The sequence below is a fragment of the Oryx dammah genome, unplaced genomic scaffold, assembly GCF_014754425.2.
Source record: "Oryx dammah isolate SB20612 unplaced genomic scaffold, SCBI_Odam_1.1 HiC_scaffold_27, whole genome shotgun sequence".
In the NCBI taxonomy this organism is placed as follows: Eukaryota; Metazoa; Chordata; class Mammalia; order Artiodactyla; family Bovidae; genus Oryx; species Oryx dammah.
Window position 1 is genome coordinate 96,062,033 of NW_024070211.1, and position 19,360 is coordinate 96,081,392.

The 19,360-nt window shown below is 40.4% G+C and overlaps 2 non-coding genes across 2 annotated transcripts; one reads left to right on the forward strand and one right to left on the reverse strand.

Moving 5' to 3' along the window:
- Positions 1-5,110: 5,110 nt before the first annotated feature.
- On the forward strand, positions 5,111-5,182 carry TRNAA-CGC. The gene has a single exon. It is a non-coding gene; the product is annotated as a tRNA-Ala (tRNA).
- Positions 5,183-5,457: 275 nt separating this feature from the next.
- TRNAG-GCC lies at positions 5,458-5,528 on the reverse strand. The gene has a single exon. It is a non-coding gene; the product is annotated as a tRNA-Gly (tRNA).
- Positions 5,529-19,360: the final 13,832 nt, after the last annotated feature.

Below are 19,360 nucleotides of genomic sequence, written 5' to 3' on the forward strand. Positions count from 1 at the left end.
ATTCTCCTTTCTCAGTCTTTACATATTAGGGTTTCTCAAAGCCAAATCCTCAGTCCTTTCTTGTCTTATTCTCTGCTCTCTCCCTAAGTAGTCTCATCCAATCCATGACTTTGTTTTGTCTACACTAGTGTTTCTCAGATATATATTTCAACACAAAACCTCTCTTCTGTCTCCAAATTCATCATCTAAGTGTCCATTTAAAATTCCATTTGAGAGAGATGAATTATCCCAATTTGAACAGAATAAAAATGGAATTAATGACTACCTATAAAGTTCACTCTCCCTCCCATGTTTTCTGTTTCATTGAATGACACCATGTTGCATGTAATTTTTCAAGCCAGAATACTGGGAATTATCTTTGATACCTCCTTCTCTCATAATCCCAATTTTCAATATATCTGTAAGGAAATCAATAGTGAATTGATATCAGAGATGTTTTGCATTAACAAATATGTACAGAATCCTTAACACATATATTATATATTTTATATTATTATTGTAGTCATGCAATATATACATCTATATTTGCAACACTATGGAATTCTTTCTGAAGCTCCACATAACATTTATCTAAATGCTATTCATTCCCTATCCTTGTAACAGTTATTGGAAACATTAGTTTCCCTATCTGTGTAACAACTGTTTGTTCCTTTCTACATCACAAGAAATCATTGCCTTTCATTCTCCACTTTTCCTCTTTTGTGCATCATCTGTTTTCTTTTTCCGATCAGTTATGCAATCTGTATGTATAACTTCTTATTGTCACATTAATCCTATTCCATTGCTGCTGCTGCTGCTGCTACTGCTAGCCCATTCTATTTCCTTACACCCCCTCTTTTAAAGCTTTATTGAGGTCTAATTTACATATCATAAAACAACCATTTTAACTGCCAAACTAAGTATTATAATTTTGGTTAATTGTATTGAGTTGTGCAACAGTCACCATAATCCAGTTTTAGAATATCCTTTAGAATATCTTCATCAGTGCAATAGAATCCTTTATGTCCATTTACCCTTAAACACCCTTTTTACCAATTTCCCACTTGACATTGTAAAGCCAGGATGTATTATGTGCCTCAGTAGCACTCAGTGAGTGCTTGATGCTATGGGGAGTTCATATAGAATAAAATATGATACCTAATCTCCAGGGGACTAACTAGTTGGTAAAATAAGACCTCAGTCAGAGGCCTCCACAAGAGAATATGTACCCTATTTATGTACCAGCTTTTGTGAATAGGCCAGTATAAGACTACAGGGATTCCTACGGTTAAGCAGATAATTTAAGTTTGGAAAAATCTTTCATATCCCATACAGATAATTTTTTTTTCTCCCTCTAGGCCTATAACACCCTTTCTGAAACTGACCATTGAGTTTCCAGAAGTATGGGCTTTCTGTAACATCTTTTCTCTCTTAAATGTCATCTTAAATATGTACCTCTTTCTGTTTCCATCTATTTGTAACCAGAATCTAAATTATAGAATGTGCATCTTTCCAAGTCGAATCTAACACTGTTCAATAAATACTTCTAATTCTAAATGTAAATTATGATCACTATAATTTTTCACATTAGGGGTACTTATTGAAAAGACTAATGTTTATTAGCTGTCTCTGAATTAAATGTAACCAGTAGTTTTTTTGGCCCTTGGGTTGTTATTAATGATAATTAACTGTGGTGATGAAGAATTACTAATAGTTATGACCCTGAGAAGCCAAAGAGTGTATTTCAAAGAGCTGCCTGTTCCTTTAGGTATTGAGGAAAGCACTCCTTTTTCATCCAGGAAGCCACAAGCACAGGGCATTCCCAGGTGCCAGGTGTAGATTACTCCACTCCTATTCTTTCTTAGTCTCATCTTGAGCCCTTCTAATGGCCAGCAAATCAGCAGGGACAGCTGGTTGGAAGAACTCATTCATGTGATGTGGAGGTGGTTAGAGGAGACAGGATATGCAAGGGTAAGTGCATGTTTGTTTTTAGCACTTGAACACCTGCCTCCACCAGTTTTATTTTATATGAAGGAAAATAGTGAGGAGAAGTTGGACTGAGATAGTTTCTTTAATCCTCTAGCAATGCCAGCTTCCCAATGTGGGAGCCCCTGGGCAGTGAGTAGTCCTCTTCTGTCAGAATTTTAGCAAGCTTGGCTGCTCGCATAATTGGGTGAAGATCTTGAGAAAGCATGTACTTGAACACTACGGTTCTCTACCTTGGCTGCATATTAGAATCACCTTTTAAAACTCCTATGCCCAGACCACTCTCGGACCAATTAAATAAGTATATTTAGGAATGGAATTCAAGCATCAGAGTTTTTTTAAAGCCTGCCAGGTGCTTTCAATCTACTGCCAAGTTTGAGAACCACTGGACTGGTGACAGATATCTCTTGGGTTTTTCCCTGGTTTTATTGAAATACAATTAACATATAATATTGTACTAGATTCAAGTGAATGACATGATTTGATATATGTATATCTTGTGAAATGACTAACACAGTAAGGTTAGTTAAAATCATCACTAGATATCTGTTGTTGTCACGAAAAAATAGACCTTAAGTACTAGCTCTTGGGCTTAGCTGCACCTTGGAATAACTTGAAAGTTTAAAAAGGTACTGATGCTTACACCCATTCCTAGCAATTTCTGACTTCATTGGTTGGGAGTGGGCTCGAGCAAGTATCAGCATTTTTTCCAAGACTCATGTAAGTAATTCTAATGTGCCGATAAGAGTAGGAACTGCTGCTTGGACTGGGAACAAGCATCTTAACTTGTTGTCAATTTAGAGGGAAAGATGCTTTATACCTGCTGGACAAAGATTGCCAGGAGCTGAAGCAAGAATGTGAAAGGAAATATGGAAATCGTACCAGAGATAAAAGTCACCTGCCTCAAAGTGGGGGTGTAAGGTCGATTGTTGTGAATGGGGGGAGGTGTGCACGATGTGTGACAGAGAGACTGAGAATGGGGAAAATTGTCCCCAACCAAGAGAAATGTGGGGAAGGTGGAAGATAGAAGTGTCTTTTTAATACTCCATGATTTTGGACACTTGGTCAGCCTATCTTCATCTGTAAGCAGAGCATACAGAATAAATGGGATCCAAGAAGTAGTCCCTAATTTAAAGTGTGCCATTTCTCTCATCTTTCCCATCCACTACAGTGGCTGAAAAAGCCATCTTTCTCTTGGGTTATGCCAGGCCAGTAAACTGATTTCACATCCTCTCTTGGCTTTAGAGCTTGACTTCATTTTCTTTACCCAATTCACCAAGTTACGTCCTGGACTCGCAGAATAAATAGGAGGAGTGAACAATTTAGAAGGAGCCTTCTGGAGGCTTAGCTCTGAACCTTAAGAACAAAGGTTCTTGCTTAAGAATGAAGTCCCAGAAAGGAAGTGCCTCAGATGATGGAGAAATGTCTTAATATGAGGAAGGGATCCTAAAGAGGATGTCAAGGTGCGGTCACCAAAGGCAAACATGCTTTCTTTACAACCAACTGAACACTACACTTGACATTTGCATTGGTGAAAACCCTGGTTGGTGAAAGATGGTTCTCTGTTTCTTGACTCAGTCAGCTGAAGAGGTTCATGTTCTAGTGACTCTGGATGGAAAGCAGGGGTTGGTTTGGAAATGTTTCAGTTTGGAGCGGGGCTCCCTTAATGACGGTTCAGTGACGTGGCTTTTATTTTTTTTTAAAGACATTCTGCATTGAAGTTGTATTAAATCAGTATGTGGCTTGTTCTGGCCTGTTCTCATTAAAAACAAAATCTGATTATGATTTTGCGCCATTATTTGTTGAAATTACTGTAAGCAAACACAGTAACTTATTTTTAATCTAGGACTTGATTATGAAACTTGTGGTTTACCCAGAGTTATTTTGAAACTTCTGCTTTTCTGCTCTGGCTGTTGGCCTGCTGACTTTTCAATTTACGAGGGGCGCTCAGCTGCAACGGAAAACAGTGGAAATTCTAGGCCCTCACCGTGTGCCCTTTGGGTCAGCCTTACAGGTCATCTGGAAGAGAAGGGAGCCCAACTCCCCCGACACAAAATCGCTCCCCTGTTCTTTCCCATCAGGGCACCCGAGGCTTTTCCCACTCAGCCTTCGCTTCCTTGGGGTGGTATCAGTTTAAACTGCACTGGGAAGGCTCAAACACATCATTTCATTATAAGGTAAGTTAGTCCAACATATTACCCAGCACTCATATTTGAGAGACAGAGAGGTTATTTCAAGGAAACACGACTGGAGTACATTTCTTCCTTTGGAGCTGGGAGTAGGCTTAGCGGTTAGGAAGAGTTCAGAGGACACACTGAAGTAGTGTTAAGTGACTTACGTGTTTCTATCACAGCGTATCAGTCAGATGGGTCCAAGGTGTAAATACCGGCGAGAAAAATGCATCATGAGAAGGTACCTCCCATCAACCTTATCATTTATGTAAAATTAAGCTACAAAGAGGGTGTTGGTGTCATTTTCTTTCAGTTTGGACCCCGCATAAAAAGCATGCTGTGAAGTCATTTTCTCCTTCAAGAGTTGGCTGTAAGCCCTACAAAGCCAGTTTATGGGGATTTGGCGTGAACATGTTTTTCTGAGATGTGGGTTTATTTTGGTGGGGGAGGGGCGGCTGTACAGGTAAATCCGAAAGGTTTTCGGCTGTGCACAGAAGGTCCCCACCGCTCTGCTTCAGGAGCAGGTCTCCTTTGGCGCCAGAACAGCGCTCGCGGCGATTCCCGCCTGCTCCCTCGTACCGGGTACTGGGGGCTCCTCTCCACAACAAAGCGCCGGATGCACCCCCACCTCCGCGTTCTGCAGCGCCTGCGCAGTAAGCCGACGGAGGAGTCGGGCTCGGGCTGGCCCTCTGCTCTGGGACGTCCCGCCCCGCCGCCCGGCAGGGTGTAGGGTGTCAGTTCGGGGTCCAGGCGCCCGGCAGGAGTGCTCGAGAGCCAGTCAGGTTTGCGTCCCACAACGCTGGCTGCATGGAGTTTTGGTACATCCCAGAAACAGTTTCTAAAGGAAGTGGCAAAAGTAGAAAAGAGGATGCCGTGGAACCTCTCACCAAAATAAAGTGTTGAAAGTTAACCAGAGCTGTCGGTCTAGCGCTTGCCTGAATGAATACCTATAACAGAAAGGGAATTCTCGGCTGGGGGATGTAGCTCAGTGGTAGAGCGCGCGCTTCGCATGTGTGAGGTCCCGGGTTCAATCCCCGGCATCTCCAAACAGCCTAGGGTGTGTTTTTTTTTTCTTTAATCCATGTAATACAGTAAATGTATGTCCCATTACATTTCAGATGTGTACTCTAGGCGCCCTAAAAATATATGAAAGTCTCGAAAAATAAGGCGCGCCTCGGAATCAGCCTTTAATTTGCTCCACGAGAAACTCAAACGGGAAATTATGCTCGTCATCTTTATTTGCATAAAATGACCATTCCTAACTTTCTAATGAACTCGTTTTGAGGAGCTGAGACGTGTGGGAAAAAGGAAAATATCTCGTTGCATTGGCCGGGAATCGAACCCGGGCCTCCCGCGTGGCAGGCGAGAATTCTACCACTGAACCACCAATGCTCTTCTCAGAAGTGGTTTTCCACATCGTACTAGAGTAGATTTGTCAATGTGCAATGAGTCTTCTGTTAGAAAAGTGTGAAGTCCTTAATTCAACATCAGAAAAAGCAATGGCGTTTTTAAATTAAATAACTATAAACATTGAATTAACATTTACCCAAAAAACTCATTATACTTAGTTCTGTAGAACCTTGAGAGGAGGTTCTGTCTTCTGAAGTCGTCCTCGGTGAATAAAGCAAATAAAAATTTTATTACTATGTAGACACAAAATTACACAATTACTTAGTTGTGTGTTCAGATGTTTAGATGTTTTAAAACAACCACTCCTGTTTTACTTTTCTTATCTAATTCAGACAAATACATGGTGTGTTTGTCAGAGGTTGGGAGTAGAATTGACGGATCAGCGAAGGCGAACTGGCACTTAGATCCAAGTATATTGGCACCCCACTCCAGTACTCTTGCCTGGAAAATCCCATGGATGGAAGAGCCTGGTGGGCTGCAGTCCATGGGGTCGCTAAGAGTTCGGCACTACTGAGCAACTTCACTTTCACTTTTCACTTTCATGCATTGGAGAAGGAAATGGCAACCCACTTCAGTGTTCTTGCCTGGAGAATCCCAGGGACGGGGGAGCCTAGTGGGCTGCCGTCTATGGGGTCGCACAGAGTCTCACACGACTGAAGCGACTTAGCAGCAGCAGCAGCATATTGGAACTATGAGGTGTGAACAGGCATCTTTGGAACGTTGGTGATTCTTGACAAGTGATCTAGAATCTGTAAGATGTCCCTTCTTTGATAGTGAGAAACTTGATTCCAGGACTCTTATACTCCACAGTATGAGTTACCCTTCGTTTCCACAGAAAGTAAAATTGCAAACCATACAGTGAAGTTATATGAGGAGGAGAAAGTAAAGTGAAGGAAATGCATTCATGGAAATGAATCTAAACATAAGATAGAAGACTCTGGATTTAGGCATTACTGCCCCTTTATCTCTGAGAGGGAAGTTCCCACCACTTTATAGGATCTTTGAAGGCCAAAAAGAATTTGAGGGGAAGGGGATGACTGAGAAATAACAGTAAACACATAGCAGTTGCTATGTGCTGGGGTATGTAAGTACATTACATATGAACTTCAACCCAGTGAAGTAGGTGTTATAATTACTTCAACTTAACAAATGAGAAAAAGTGAGGCTGTTAGAGTCAAGGTTGGAACACAAGTGGTATCACGCTTAATATTTCGTTGCTTAGCCACTCTCCTGCCTACAACAGAATAAAACACTGTAGTTACACCAGAAATACTTCCTGTGTAGCTCAGGAATATTGTGTATCAAGACTGGGGTTAAAGAAAGAACATAACAAAGAGCTGAAATAAGGTGAGACTTCTACATCAAGATTTATTTTTAAGGATTTTTTTTAAGTGGGTACATACAAAGCAAAATTTGAAGCAAATACAATACAGAATTATAAAAATGTAAGAGATACAAAGAGATTAAGGAATAAAGAAACCTAGACTACAGTCTTAGTAACATATAGGGGACTAAGTGCAAATCATTTTACTTTGTAGGACCTCAGTTCCTTAAAATAAGAGAACTAGAGGAGAAATGAGGTTTTAAAATTGCATTCCAGAAGTGTCTCAGGGCCACTAGCCAGCAGCAGGCGGGGTTGGGTGGGGGTGGGGCACGTGAGGGGGATGGGGGGAGCTCACCTTCTTTACCTGGCTTCCACACTTCACCAGCTCATTTATATCCTCTCCCATTTATTTACATTTGTTTGATGGCTTACAAGTCTGGAATAAAAAACGTTGAAAAGCCCTCACTGGATGACGTAAGTTCATCTGAACTCTGAAATGTTATGATTCAAAATAAAAAGGCAATCTAAAACTTCTTGAGAAACACTACAAATTTAAAAATTTAAACAGGTGGCAGGAATCAAATAAGAAGTATGATCTAATGGCAAACATTATTAGTGACCCACCGATGACTACTTTGCTTTTTTTCTTCCTGAAAGGCTACCTAGCTCCAGGGAAAATTGTGTGCATTAAGCCAGTTATTCCATTCCCCTTTCCAAGGATTGAGCCGGGATGGGTTTGTGACAGTTCCTGCCAGTGACAGAAAGAATGGTCAGCCAGGGGCTTCTGGGAAAGCTGGTGTCTCTTTTGCCCTTTCTTTCCTGCTTGTAACACCATCTTGTGAGGTAAAATGCTTAGAGCTGCCTCAGTCATCTAGTGACTTGCAGGGAGACAGAGGATGACCCAGCAGAAAGATAAAAAGACATTGTGCCATCCTGAAATTTTCTCCACCCAGATTTTTGGTTAGGTAAAATAAATCAGGCTCTTTATTGTTTAAGCCCCTTTGAATTAGGTACTTTGTTACATGCAACCAAGGGCATGTAGGATGTGTGTGTGTGTGTCTCCCAACAGTTTATACCCTTTCTGGTACAAGTCTTCTACTCTGTAGAGAACCAATACCTTGAGATTTGAGTAAGACAATTTGGCCCTTCATCTCCTTTTCTCACAGTGATAAGTCTACCCAAATGTTTTCCTCACCACTGTGCTTAATTAAAGACAATATGTAACCATAGCAAGGGAAATCAAATCCTTACCAGAACTTTCTTTCCAGAGTGCTAAGCCGAGACTTTTTTGTTTTGGGGCGGGGAGTGGGGGTGGTGTCAAGCAGGTTGAATGTTTAGCCGGTATTGTTGGTTATAGCTATCTTGCTTGTACAAAAGAGGAAGAGAGGCTGACCCTGGTATGACAGTCATGCCTTACTAGAACAAATTCTGGATTTTGCATTTATATGAGTCAGTAAGTTGTCCTTATGCAATAAGTTGCCTTTTATTTTTTAAATCAGTTTAAGTAGTATTTATTTTGCTTGCAAATGAAAAACACACATTGAGAAGCTATTTTACCCCCAAACAGTAAATTTAGAGAACTTTTTACTCTAGAATGTGCTATAAGATGAAAATATGAAATTTTAAGGAAAATGTAGAGAAATTCATCATCAGTGGTTGAATCACCAATAAAAGCCATATGAAAAATTTAAGGACCCATCCTTAGTTTGTTGGACTAGTATTAATTCGGTAGCAAGGGAAGCCACCAAATATTTTTTTGAGTAGATAAAAGATCAGAGCATCTGAAGAGTTGATCTGGCAACAATGTGTCAGAAAAGTGGAAGTTAGAGAAACTATAAGTAGGGGAATTCACCCAGGAAGTGAATACAATGGGAGCAGTGAAGCAATGAGGTCTTGAATTAGGATGAGGTCTCTAGCATGAGGCAAGGCAGGAAGAAGAAGGAAAATGAATCTGAGAGATTAAGGAATAAAGAAATCTAGACTACAATCTTAGTAACCTATGGAAGAACAAGTAATTTAAGTGACTGGGAGGAGTGGTGTAGCGTAGGGAAGTCAGAAGGAGAAAGGATGGGAACTAAAGAGTGGAGTCAAGTGTTCACTTCTGGAAATACTGACTGAGATAACTCAGAGGAGAACCTTACTAGGTATCTGTCATCCAGATCTGAAGAAATCAAGGCTCCAAGGTGAGTTGGGCTTCAGCTGCTCAGGACTGGAAGGTAAGAATATAGATATGGAGGCAATCCCAGAGAGTTCAGAGCAGAGCCTTGGGAAGGTCTATTTTAGGGAGCAGCAGGAATTGAGGGGTCAAAGACAGAGAAGTGAGGTGTCTGGAATCTGTGGAGACACGGCTTATCATGCAGACAGAATCCTCCTTTGCCAGCTGTTAGTGACACATCATGACAAGTATAGTTATCATTTTGTTCCAGAGATACACTCTATATTAACCCTGTTTCACATCAGAGATGCTGTGGTAGGCTGTGATTTCCCCTTTGGTATGGTTAAGCATGGAAAAATCACCAGATGACACACCCTGACACTTTCCCTAGTCTACCATGCTCCCAAGCTCTGATGAGCAAGCCCCAGTGAGGGTGGCCAAGAGGAAGAAAGCAGGGAGTGCCGTGAAAGGTTACACAATCATGTCTCTTAGGAAACCTGATCTTTGTGACAGCCCTATGGGGCAGGCAGGAGCTTGTAATTTGCATAATGGCACCTTGGGACACTTGCTCAAGGCACCTAGTCCCTGGTTGATGCTGGCTCACTGTGGAAATATGGCCAAGCTTAAAGCTGAAGAAAGCAAACCATTAAGAAACAGAAGTAGTTCATAGGATGCATAGCCACCAAAGCAACGACTTTTTTTTTTTTTTAACTTGTGAGTGATTGTATTGATTTAATACACACAGCTTATTTCTGTCCCAGGTTACAAACTAGCCCTGGGGAAATGGTGGAGCCAGTCATTTGGATTGCCCTTTACTGGCTGGGAATTAAATCATTACTTACTCCATTTTAGAATCACAAGTAGTACCCCAAGGCCTACTTTCCTAAGGATTAAAATCAAGGCGTGGAAATGAAGAATCCAGGTATAATTCTCAGATGCATGCAGATGTTGAGAATGCAGCAATTTTTCCTAGAAAGCTGTCACTGCCAAATCCTCCTGTTCACGATATGCTCAAGCCTAGTCCTCCAGCATGTCCAGTCAGTCACCACATCTGATTCCCCCCTTTTAAAATGGCACTGATTCTTGCTCCCATCCCTCTCTCCTACCTCATGCAGACCCTTATCAGCACACTTCTTGGGTTATCTGGGAAACCCCTGGTTTCCTTGGCCATCCTTCATGCTGTTGCTGCTAAGTCACTTCAGTCGTGTCTGACTCTGTGCAACCCCAGAGATGGCAGCCCACCAGGTTCCCCCATCCCTGGGATTCTCCAGGCAAGAACACTGGAGTGGGTTGCCATTTCCTTCTCCAATGCATGAAAGTGAAAAGTGAAAGTGAAGTCGCTCAGTCCTGTCGAACCCTTAGTGACCCCATGGACTGCAGCCTTCCAGGCTCCTCCATCCATGGGATTTTCCAGGCAAGAGTACTGGAGTGGGGTGCCATTGCCTTCTTCTTCATGCTGTTAACAGTTGAATTTTCTCCCTCCTTCTCCTCCTCCGTCTGTTTCTTATTTCCTTAATATTTGAAAATAAAATTGTTCCTTTATTGCTGACTCAATAATTGAATTAATTTCAAATCCATACAGAGTCCTCAGGTTTATGGGTGGGAATTCTTTATCCTTTTCTTTTGACAGCCAGCTCTGGGAGAAGCATTTATTAATATATTCTTGACCTGTGCCACTTGGCCACCTACTATCTAATGGCAAAAATGGCTTTCTCTTCCTTTCTCAAGGGCTCTCTTCCTCCTCTCAAGTCAATTGGCTTCTTAAAAAATATATATATATTAGAAGTAACCCATGAATATGGTAAGAAATTTCAAAAGGTGTAAGAATATGCATTAAAAAGTAAGTCTTTAAAAAAAGTTAAGTCTTTACCTCACTATGATCAGTTTCCCAGTTTCTCATTCCTACAGGCAACTTGCAGTCATTCGTTTCTTGTGTTTCCCTCCATAAATATTCTATGTAGATACACATATAGATAGCATTTTACTTTTATGCACAAATGGTACTTACAATACACACTATTGTGCTCATTGTCTTTTCTCCTTTCTTTTTTTCAGAAAAATTGATCTCAGGAAAATTTCTTTGCAAGTACATGGGAAGATACTTCTTTCTTTTTAATGGTTCTATCATTTTTAACTGCCTTTTACTGGTTAGGAATTAAAACTTTATTTATTCCATCTCAGAATCACAAATAGTGCCCCAAGGCCAATTTTCCTAAGGATTGAGTCAAGGCAGGGAAATGAAGACTGAAGCTGTAATGCTAGATGCATGAAGATGATGAGAATGTCCACTACACGAAGGAGCCATCATTACCTTAGCCAGGTCACTAACAGAGGACAGACTATCTCTGATCTTTTGTTAGTGGAAATAAACTGCAGTGAATATCCTTGAACAGATACCGTTTTGCTCATGTGTAGGACTTGTTACAGAATAAATTCCTAGAGGTGCAACTGCTACGTCAAAGGGTAAGTGCATTTAAAATTTCCATACATATTACAGAATTACTCCCAAGAGAGGTCTATATTTTTAAAAACACTGATTTCATTACATTACTCTTTTGTTCACCAGCCTCAGTGGATCCCAGGTGTGACCACATTTTCTAAACCTTGCTAGATTCAGGGCCAGCTTCATAGACGTGTATCCTGTGTAGTCGCCCAGAGCCTTGCACTTGAATGGTGATGGGACACACCATGGCTTGTATGCAGCATGTAGAAGGCATTGGGTCAGATGTATTACAGAGTAACATGGATGCTCTCAAAAACATAGTACATAGTAAATAATGTAGGGGCCTCCCTGATGGCCCAGTCGGTAGAGACTCTGCCCGCAATGCGGGAGACCCGGCTTTGATTCCAACCCGGGGTTCGATCCCTGCGTTAGGAAGTCCATGGAGTTGCTAAGAGTCAGACACGACTGAGCGACTTCACTTTCACTTTTCACTTTCATGCACTGGAGAAGGAAATGGCAACCCACTCCAGTGTTCTTGACTGGAGAATCCCAGGGACGGGGGAGCCTGGTGGGCTGCCGTCTCTGGGGTCGCACAGAGTCGGACACAACTGAAGCGACTTAGCAGCAGCAGCAGCAGTGATGGCTTATGGGGAGGCAAAGGGAATTAAATAGGATATGGGGATAAAAGTGAATAAACACATGAACAAAACAATGAAGAGGTGTGGTCTGATAAGAATACTCATGAACAGAAAGTATGAGTAGGTCAACTTTAGACTACTGAGCTCTCCCCAGGTCAAAAAATCATAAAAAGTAAAAAGCAAAGCATATATGTTATAAAAATGCAAACAACACAAAAAGATACAAAGTAGGAAGTAAAATTTTTCCTGCATTCTAGTACAGTCATGGGAGTGGTGGAGGTTGGGAGAGAGAGAGACAGGGAGAGAGAACATAATGTAATCAATCCTCTATTGATGGACCCTGTTTACTAGAATGTTTCTCATTTTTAGATTGATTTTTAGGTTATTTGTATATAAACAAACCTCAATTGTATTTTACTTTTCTGAGCTCCTTGTATTGAAGAAGCACCTTTTCTGAGCTCTTTCTAGTCCCTGTCAAAACTTACCTCTTAAATATTTACCAAAAATATTTTATTTTTTACTGTACTCATACCTTTCTCTAACATTATACTTTTGGTCAGAGAAAGTTTTACATAGTTGTTCTGTGTGCATGAAAACTGACCTTTTCCAGTCCTGTGGCCACTGCTGCAGATTGCGTTTCAGTAGTCCCTAAAGTCAGTGTTCAGATATTCTGACTGATACTGAAAATTACATGCGGAAAGTAACCTTCTCTCTAGTTTTGAACAAACAAAGATATCTGGCCATATAATGGATGTAAATCATAAGGAAAATATGTTATATGTAGCAGAAATGATCTCCTAAGCAAGCAGCTGAAGAGCTAGAACCAGCTGTCACTTTATCAAGGCTGTTAATATACAAAAGAAAACAAAAGTGTGTCTCTGGTTGGGGATACTCGGTTTGGAATAGGGAAGAACACTTAGCTTTATGCAACTCATCTAAGGATAAGAAGGGCTCAGACTGTAACTTCTAGGTTACATTTAAAATATAAGGGCAAGAAAGCCTCTATGACCGGGAGTGAATTATCTTTCAAGCATCTTTGTTCAAAACTAGAGCACACTCATGACAAATTACGGTACAGCAGGTTCACAGAAAGATCTGATTTTCTTGTTTTCGAACTAGCACATCCTATGACAAACCCTGCAAATGCTGACACACCACAGAGCCTCTGCTCTCAAATTCTAGATGTTTTTTTTCTTTTTAAACATCACAATCCGACAAACACATATATAATATATTGTTGTTGTTTAGTCACTGAGTTGTGTCGGACTCTTCTGTGACCACCCCATGGACTGTAGACCGCCAGACTTCTTTGTCCTTGAGATTTCCCGGGCAAGAATATTGGAGTGGGTTGCCATTTCCTTCTCCAGGGGATTTTCCCAATCCAGGGATTGAACCTGAGTCTGTTGTGTCTCCTGCAGTGGCAGGCAGATTCTCACCACTGAGCCACCAGGAAAGCCCTCTGGCTTTTTTTTTTTTTCATGTGTATTCTATTATGTCCTTGTCCCTGTGGCCTGCAGACCTGCTCTTGGAAATGACTCCCAGCTCCCTTGCCTCCTGGTATTTCTTTGGGGCATTTACCTCCTTTAAGTCAGTACTCAGAAGGCTCAGTTAATCTAAGTCCCTAAGGCCCCAAGTTAGATGCCATTGGCCTATAGAATAGGGCCAAAGCAACGTCTTAATTTTGTGTCTTCTCAGCATTTTGTACAGATTTAATTTTCTGTGTGTCCTAATATAATAGACAAATCCATTTTTTGAATTGTTTGTAAATACCTTGAACTTTTTCCATCGAAGATTGAATCATCTCAGCACAAAAGTTGTGAAAGTGAGTAAGGTATCTTAATAGAAACTTACAGATTTAACTTTGAGCACTAAGAACCATTAACACATTTTTCCTTATTTTTCTTTACCTTCATTTACTGTAAGAGGCTGTATTGCAAAGTCATATACCATTTGACTTTGTTTTCTTCCTTAACATTCATAAACCATCTTATCTTGAGTTTATGCTTAAAATGTTAATACGGCTATTAGTTACTTGGAGACCTCTTCACTCTTCCCCTTTCCTCTGTTGTGTATACACAATGTTTACCCAAAAAGGGTATTGCACTGGTGAGAGGAGTATTCGATTTGGTCAATTAACTGAATGTCTAACAGACAAATTATTTCCATTTTAATGTGATTTTTTTTTTACACTTCTAACACTAACCTTATGCAGTGGAAGAAAAATAACAGGGTAGGTGAAAATAACTAAAACTGCATGCAGTATTTTTAGGAAATTAGTCTTTGTTCAGCTTGAACTAACAGCAAAGTAATTACATAAACTAGAACACTTTTAGTTAACAGATGGAAGAAATTAAGGTTTAAGTAACTGCTTAAAATCCTTCAAAAAGTAAGTGGAGAATTGGAAATATGACTCTAGAACTTACACTCTTTAAAAAAAATAAATAACTAAGAGATTCCCTTCCAGAATATCTTTTTTTTAAATTTAATTAATTTACTTTTGGCTATGCTAGGTCTTCGTTGCTGTGCACAGACTTTGTCTAGTTGTGGTGTATAGGCTTCTCATTGAGGGGGCTTCTCTTCCTGCGGAGCACAGGAGCTAGGATGCATGGTCTTCAGAAGTTGTGACATGTGGGCTCAGTAGTTGTGGCTCCTGAACTCTAGGGCGCAGACTCAGTAGTGTGGCACATGGGCTTAGTTGTACATGGGATCGTCCCAGATCAGGGATCGAACGGTGTCTCCAGCATTGGCAGCAGAATTCTTTACCACTGAGCCACCAGGGAAGACCCTAGAACTTACACGCTTGACAACTGGTCTATAACAGACCCACAAGAGATTTACTTTCTATTTCATTTCTATAAATTTCAGTTAAGTTCTATATATTAAACGATTGCATCAATGGATATTACTAGCAGTTTTTCCTTTAGCACCAAGTAGCTTCCACTATGATCTTAAGGGTCATTAAACCTGAAGTCCCTCAGAAGGGTAAAAAATTCCAGATATAATTGGAATATTCTGATGTAATGTATATATTATAAAATATAATATTCTGACTTAATGATCCCCTATTATAGAACTAGTACATACTGTTAAACTAACATTCAAATGTTTGGATCACTGATAGGAATTCTTCCTACAGAATCCTTCATGGTTTTGAGGAATATTATAGCTGACCAGAAAAACTAAGTCTGTTCAGATACTAAGTAGTTCCTTTGGCTCAGTTTGCCAGCCTGAGTGAAACTGCTTGCTTAAGTCAGTTGAGAGCACTGCTAAAACAGAACACCCAAAGCTTCTCCTAGCAGTGTTGAGTAATAAAGAGGTAAGCTTTATCCATCAGCCTTTAGGCAGTTGTTTGGAACACTTGTCTTAGATCAATAAATGTTAGTTATTAATACTGAGAAATGAAAGTCAAGATCACAACAAACTGTACAAAATTCTTAAAGAGATGAGAATACCAGACCACCTTACCTGCCTCCTGTGAAACCTGTATGCAGGTCAAGAAGCAACAGTTAGAACCAGACCTGGAACAATGAACTTGTTCAAAATTGGGAAAGGAGTACGTCAAGGCTCTATATTGTCACCTTGCTTATTTAACTTATATGCAGTGTACATCATGCAAAACACCAGGCTGGATGACGCACAGGCTGGAATCAAGATTGTGGGGAGGAATATCAATAACCTCAGATATTCAGGTGACACCACCCTTATGGCAGAAAGTGAAGAGGAACTAAAGAGCCTCTTGATGAAAGTGAAAGAGGAGAGTGAAAAAGCTGACTTAAAGCTCAACATTCAAAAAACAAAGATTGTAGTATTGGTCCCATCACTTCATGGCAAATAGTTGGGGAAACAATGGAAACAGTGAGAGACTTTGTTTTCTTGGGCTCCAGACTCACTGCAGATGGTGACTGCAGCCATGAAATTAAAAGATGCTGTTTCTTCTAAGAAAAGCTATGACCAAACTAGACAGTATATTAAAAAGCAGAGACATTATTTTGCCAACAAATGTCTGTCTAGTCATAGGTATGGTTTTTCCAGTAGTCGTGTATCCATGTGAGAGTTGGACCATAAAGAAGGCTGAGCAACAAAGAGCGGATGCTTTCAAACTATGGTACTGGAGAAGACTCTGGTCAGTCCCTTGGATAGCAGGGAGATCAAACCAGCCAGTCCTGAAGGAAATCAACCCTGAATATTCATTGGAAGGACTGATGCTGAAGCTGAGGCTCCAATACTTTGGCCACCTGATGCAAAGAGTGAACTCATTAGAAAAGACCCTGATGCTGGGAAAGATTGAAGGCAGGAGGAGAAGGAGATGACAGAGGAAGAGATGGTTGAATGGCATCACTGACTCAATGGACATGAGTTTGAGCAAGCTCCAGGAGATGGTGAAGGACAGGGAAGTCTGGCATGCTGCAGTTTGTGGGGTCACAAAGAGTTGGACACTGCTGAGCGACCAAACAATAAAAACAATTATAAAATATCCTTATAATCAGTATAAAGATGAGCAACATAGTTATAAGGACCAGTAAATATAAAACTAAGAGAAGAAACTACATACTACTGTACTACATAGTAGTAGAGAAGAAACTACAAAAACTACATATTTTTGCTGCTGCTGCGTTATCAAAAAAAAAAGCAGTTTTTATTTCATCAATATTTTGTAATCTTTGCTTATACTTTTTGTGGCTATTTTGGTAGAAATGATGTCAAAACTACTAATCTTCATGACCTTTTATATTTATAGTATAATTATGACATGAAGCACTTTCACAGTGATTTTCCTTTGCAACAATTCCGTGATAGCTAATATTTCTTTGCTTTAATAGTGTAGAACGTGAAAGTTAAAAAATTCAAGCTACCATTTTAAATAGGCAGAAGGTTTTTTAATTCTAAATTCCTGAATTTTCTTCCATGGGAGAATGTAGAGAATGTAGATTAAGTGATTTATCTATTTAACACAATTAGTGAATCACCAGGAAGTATTCAGTTGGATTTAGTTTGCCTCAAAAATTCAGTCAGTTCAACTTAAACAATTTGCAGTGTTAAATTTAAAAGTTTTTGTGCAAATGCACAGATTACTTGGAGACAAATATTGATTTTCCTTATAATTGAAGGATAGGGTCTTGATGTCATTCTTGTGTGTGCTTATTCCTTCAGTCGTGTTCAACTCTTTATAGTCCCATGAACCAGGGGCTGTTCTGTCCATGGAATTTTCCAGGCAAGCATACTAGAATAGGTTGCCATTTCCTCTTTCAGGGGATCTTCCCGACTCCGGGATTAAGCACTTGTCTCTTATGAGTGCTTCCTACCTTGTCAGTCAGGTTCTTTACCTCCTGGGAAGCCCCTGATGTCAATCTTGCTGTCACAAATTTTTAAATAGTAATAAAAAATGTAGAGAATCTGTGCATTAATCTACTTTCATTTTAACATTTTAAGTGAAACTGCTTTCAAAACTGACATTTTAAAGCAGACTAAAACATAAATAACATACAATGTACTATTTACCTGTGTTTTTAATTCTTCAAATTGTATATAAACTGAGTTAAGTTCAACAGTTCTGTAATAATTAATGCTAAACACAAGTACAGATAGTCAACATGTGAGGTCAAACATTCACCTTAAAACGTATGGAATAGATCTATTATATGAAAGTATTTATAATGCTTCTTATAGATATATCTAAGTGTGTTTCTATCCTAAGAAATGCGTGTGTGCTTGGTCATGTCTGACTGTTTGCAACCCCATGGACTGTAGACCACGAAGCTCCTCTGTCCATGGAATTTTCCAGGCAAGAATACCAGAGTAGGTTGCCATGTCTTACTGCAGAGGACCTTCCCAATCTAGGGATCAAAGCCTGTGTCTCCTGCTTCTGCATTGGCAGGCAGATTCTTTATTACTGTACCACCTGGGAAGCCCCATCCTAAGGAATACTTGGATCCTAAATAGTCTAGATGGGCTTCCCAGGTGGCGCTAGTGGTAAAGAACTCGCCTGCTGATTCAGGAGACACGGATTTATTTGATCCCTAGGTCAGGAAGATTCCCTGGAGTAAGAAATGGCAACCCACTCCAGTATTGTTGCTTGGGAATACCCATGGACAGAGCAGCCTTGTGGGCTACAGTCTGTAGGGTCACAAGAAGTCAGACACAACTGAAGCAACTTAGTTCAGTTCAGTTCAGTCCCTCAGTCATGTCCAACTCTTTGTGACCCCATGGACTGCAGCATGCCAAGCCTCCCTGTCCATCACCAACTCCCGGAGTTTACTCAAACTCATGTCAATTGAGTCAGTGATGCCATCCAGCCATCTCATCCTCTGTCATTCCCTTCTCCTCCCACCCCCAATCCCTCCCAGCATCAGAGTCTTTCTAAATGAGTCAGTTCTTCGCATTAGGTGGCCAAAGCATTGGAGTTTCAGCTTCAGTATTGGTCCTTCCAATGAATATTCAGGACTGATTTCCTTTAGGATGGACTGGTTGGATCTCCTTGCAGTCCAAGGGACTCTCAAGAGTCTTCTCCAACACCACAGTTCAAAAACATCAATTCTTCAGTGCTCAGCTTTCTTTATAGTCCAACTCTCACATCATACATGACTACTGGAAAAACCATAGCTTTGACTAGATGGACCTTTGTTGGCAAAGTAATGTCTCTCCTTTTTAATAAGCTGTCTAGGCTGGTCATAGCTTTTCTTCCAAGTGTCTTTTAATTTCATGGCTGCAGTCACCATCTCCAGTGAGTCTGGAACCCAAGAAAATAAAGTCTGTGACTGTTTCCACTGTTTCCCCATCTATTTTCCATAAAGTGATGGGACCAGGTGCCATGATCTTAGTTTTCTGAATGTTGAGTTTTAAGCCAGCTTTTTCACTCTTCTCTTTCACTTTTATCAAGAGGCTATTTAGTTCTTCTTCGATTTCTGCCATGAGGGTGGTGTCATCTGCATATCTGAGGTTATTGATATTTCTCCCTGCAATCTTGATTCCAGCTTGTGCTTCATCCAGCCCAGCATTTTTCATGATGTACTCTGCATATAAGTTAAATAAGCAGAGTGACAATATATAGCCTTGACGTACTCCTTTCTCAATTTGGAACCAGTCTGTTGTCTCATGTTCAGTTCTAATTGTTGCTTCTTGAACTGCATACAGATTTCTTAGGAGGCAGGTCAATTGGTCTGGTATTCCCATCTCTTTCAGAATTTTCCACAGTTTGTTGTGATCCACACAGTCACAGGCTTTGTCATAATCAATAAAGCAGAAGTAAAGCAGAAG